This window comes from Rhinatrema bivittatum, chromosome 2, assembly GCF_901001135.1.
Source record: "Rhinatrema bivittatum chromosome 2, aRhiBiv1.1, whole genome shotgun sequence".
NCBI lineage: Eukaryota > Metazoa > Chordata > Amphibia > Gymnophiona > Rhinatrematidae > Rhinatrema > Rhinatrema bivittatum.
In genome coordinates, this window is record NC_042616.1 from 3,910,475 (window position 1) to 3,915,257 (window position 4,783).

A 4,783-nucleotide genomic window follows, 5' to 3' on the forward strand; every position below is an offset into this window, starting at 1 on the left:
TGAGGAAAATAGTTAGAAAAAAACTGAAGGTGCAGCTGCAAAGGTTAAAAGTGTTCAACAGGCATGGACATTGTTTAAAAATAAAATCCGAGAGGTGCAGTCTATATGTATTCCACGCATTAAGAAAGGTGGAAGGAAGGCAAAACGATTACCGTCATGGTTAAAAGGTGAGGGGAAGGAGGCTATTTTAGCCAAAAAAAACTCCTTCAAAAATTGGAAGAAGGATCCATCTGAAGAAAATAGGATAAAGCATAAGCATTGCCAAGTTAAGTGTAAAACATTGATAAGACAGGTGAAGAGAGAATTTGAAATGAAGTTGGCCATAGAGGCAAAAACTCATAATAAAAACTTTTTTAAATATATCCAAAGCATGAAACCTGTGAGGGAGTCGGTTGGACCATTAGATGACCAAGGGGTTAAAGGTGCTCTTAGGGAAGATTGTGATAAATTGCAGGAAGACCTTGTGAGACTGGAAAATTGGGCATCCAAATGGCAGATGAAATTTAATGTGGATAAGTGCAAGGTGATGCATATAGGGAAAAATAACCCATGCTATAATTACACAATGTTGGGTTCCATATTAGGTGCTACAACCCAAGAAAGAGATCTAGGCATCATAGTGGATAACACATTGAAATCGTCGGTTCAGTGTGCTGCGGCATTCAAAAAAGCAAACAGAATGTTGGGAATTATTAGAAAGGAATGGTGAATAAAACGAAAACTGTCATAATGCCACTGTATCGCTCCATGGTGAGACTGCACCTTGAATACTGTGTACAATTCTGGTCGCCACATCTCAAAAAAAGATATAATTGCGATGGACAAGATACAGAGAAGGGCTACCAAAATGATAAGGGGAATGGAACAGCTCCCCTATGAGGAAAGACTAAAGAGGTTAGGACTTTACAGCTTGGAGAAGAGACGACTGAGGGGGGATATGATAGAGGTGTTTAAAATCATGAGAGGTCTAGAACGGGTAGATGTGAATTGGTTATTTACTCTTTCGGATAGTAGAAAGACTAGGAGGCACTCCATGAAGTTAGCATGGGGCACATTTAAAACTAATCGGAGAAAGTTCTTTTTTACTCAACGCACAATTAAACTCTGGAATTTGTTGCCAGAGGATGTGGTTAGTATAGCTGTGTTTAAAAAAGGATTGGATAAGTTCTTGGAGGAAAAGTCCATTACCTGCTATTAAGTTCACTTAGAGAATAGCCACTGCCATTAGCAATGGTAACATGGAATAGACTTAGTTTTGGAGTACTTGCCAGGTTCTTATGGCCTGGATTGGCCACTGTTGGAAACAGGATGCTGGGCTTGATGGACCCTTGGTCTGACCCAGTATGGCATTTTCTTATGTTCTTATTGCAGAAAGACTAAATGAATTCTTTGCTTCTGTGTTTACTAAGGAGGATGTTGGGGAAATACCAGTTCCGGAGATGGTTTTCAGGGGTGAACTGAACCAAATCACTGAACCTGGAAGATGTAGTAGGCCAGATTGACAAAATAAAGAGTGGCAAATCACCTGGACCACATGGTATGCATCCTAGGATACTTAAGGAACTCAAAAATGAAATTTCTGATCTATTAGTTAAGATTTGTAACCTATCATTAAAATCATCCATTGTACCTGAAGACTGGAGGGTGGCCAATGTAACTCCAATATTTAAAAAAGGCACCAGGGGCGATCCGAGTAACTATAGACCAGTGAGCCTGATTTCAGTGCCGGGAAAAACAGTGGAAACTATTCTCAAGATCAAAATCGTAGAGCATATAGAAAGACATGGTTTAATGGAACACAGTCAACATGGATTTACCCAAGGGAAGTCTTGCCTAACAAATCTGCTTCATTTTTTTGAAGGGGTTAATAAACATGTGGATAAAGGTGAACCAGTAGATAAAGTGTATTTGGATTTTCAGAAGGCATTTGATAAATTCCCTAATGAGAAGCTTCTAAGAATTGCGGCGGTTACTTCCCCTACTACCCCTAACTAATCAAGCTTGATATTTCACTTGGATGCAGCTCCATCACTGCTCTCTATATTAATGGTGGGGGTGGAAGGGAAATAGAACCAAAGAGCTAAGAGAAACAGATAAGTATGAGAGAAAATGTGTGAAGCTTGCTGGGCAGACTGGATGGGCCGTTTGGTCTTCTTCTGCCGTCATTTCTATGTTTCTATGTTTCTATATGTTTCTAAAAAGTCATGGGATAGGAGACGATGTCCTTTCGTGGATAACAAACTGGTTAAAAGATAGGAAACAGAGAGTAGGATTAAATGATCAATTTTCTCAGTGGAAAAGGGTAAACAGTGGAGTGCCTCAGGGATCTGTACTTGGACCAATGCTTTTCAATATATATATATATAAATGATCTGGAAAGGAATATGACAAGTGAGGTTATCAAATTTGCGAATGATACAAAATTATTCAGAGTAGTTAAATCACAAGCGGATTGTGATATATTACAGGTGGACCTTGCAAGACTGGAAGATTGGGCATCCAAATGGCAGATGAAATTTAATGTGGACAAGTGCAAGGTGTTGCATATAGGGAAAAATAACCCTTGCTGTAGTTGCACGATGTTAGGTTCCATATTAGGAATTACCACCCAGGAAAAAGATCTAGGCATCGTAGTGGATAATACTTTAAAATCGTCGGCTCAGTGTGCTGCAGCAGTCAAAAAAAGCAAGCAGAATGTTAGGAATTATTAGGAAGGGAATGGTTAATAGAACGGAAAATCTCATAATGCCTCTGTATCGCTCCATGGTGAGACCGCACCTTGAATACTGTGTACAATTCTGGTCAATGCATCTCAAAAAAGATATAGTTGCGATGGAGAAGGTACAGAGAAGGGCAACCAAAATGATAAAGGGGATGGAACAGCTCCCCTATGAGGAAAGGTTGAAGAGGTTAGGGCTGTTCATCTTGGAGAAGAGATGACTGAGGGGGGACATGATAGAGGCCTTTAAAATCATGAGAGGTCTTGAACGAGTAGATGTGAATCGGTTATTTACACTTTCGAATAATAGAAGGACTAGGGGGCATTCCATGAAGTTAACAAGTAACAGATTTAAGACTAATCAGAGAAAATTCTTTGTCACTCAACGCACAATAAAGCTCTGGAATTTGTTGCCAGAGGATGTGGTTAGTGCAGTTAGTGTAGCTGGCTTCAAAAAAGGTTTGGATAAGTTCTTGGAGGAGAAGTCCATTAACGGCTATTAATCAAGTTTACTTAGGGAATAGCCACTGCTATTAATTGCATCAGTAGCATGGGATCTTCTTAGTGTTTGGGTACTTGCCAGGTTCTTGAGGCCTGGTTTGGCCTCTATTGGAAACAGGATGCAGGGCTTGATGGACCCTTGGTCTGACCCAGCATGTCAATTTCTTATGTTCTTATGTAATTTAGGAATCCTGCCGGGTACCTGTGACCTGGATTGGCCACTGTTGGAATCAGGATGCAGGGCTTGATGGACCCTTGGTCTGACCCAGCATGGCAATTTCTTATGTTCTTATGTAATTTAGGAATCCTGCCGGGTACCTGTGACCTGGATTGGCCACTGTTGGAAACAGGATGCTGGGCTTGATGGACCCTTGGTCTGACCCAGCATGGCAATTTCTTATGTTCTTATGTAATTTAGGAATCCTGCCGGGTACCTGTGACCTGGATTAACCACTGTTGGAATCAGGATGCTGGGCTTGATGGACCTTTGATCTGACCCAGCATGGCGATTTCTTATGTTCTTATGTAATTTAGGAATCCTGCCGGGTACCTGTGACCTGGATTGGCCACTGTTGGAATCAGGATGCTGGGCTTGATGGACCCTTGGTCTGACCCAGCATGGCAATTTCTTATGTTCTTATGTAATTTAGGAATCCTGCCGGGTACCTGTGACCTGGATTGGCCACTGTGGGAATCAGGATGCTGGGCTTGATGGACCCTTGGTCTGACCCAGCATGGCAATTTCTTATGTTCTTATGTAATTTAGGAATCCTGCCGGGTACCTGTGACCTGGATTGGCCACTGTTGGAATCAGGATGCTGGGCTTGATGGACCCTTGGTCTGACCCAGCATGGCAATTTCTTATGTTCTTATGTAATTTAGGAATCCTGCCGGGTACCTGTGACCTGGATTGGCCACTGTTGGAATCAGGATGCTGGGCTTGATGGACCCTTGATCTGACCCAGCATGGCAATTTCTTATGTTCTTATGTAATTTAGGAATCCTGCCGGGTACCTGTGACCTGGATTGCCCACTGTTGGAATCAAGATGCTGGGCTTGATGGACCCTTGGTCTGACCCAGCATGGGAATTTCTTATGTTCTTATGTAATTTAGGAATCCTGCCGGGTACCTGTGACCTGGATTGGCCACTGTTGGAATCAGGATGCTGGGCTTGATGGACCCTTGGTCTGACCCAGCATGGCAATTTTTTATGTTCTTATGTAATTTAGGAATCCTGCCGGGTACCTGTGACCTGGATTGGCCACTGTTGGAATCAGGATGCTGGGCTTGATGGACCCTTGGTCTGACCCAGCATGGCAATTTCTTATGTTCTTATGTAATTTAGGAATCCTGCCGGGTACCTGTGACCTGGATTGGCCACTGTTGGAATCAAGATGCTGGGCTTGATGGACCCTTGGTCTGACCCAGCATGGCAATTTCTTATGTTCTTATGTAATTTAGGAATCCTGCCGGGTACCTGTGACCTGGATTGGCCACTGTTGGAATCAAGATGCTGGGCTTGATGGACCCTTGGTCTGACCCAGCATGGCAATTTCTTATGT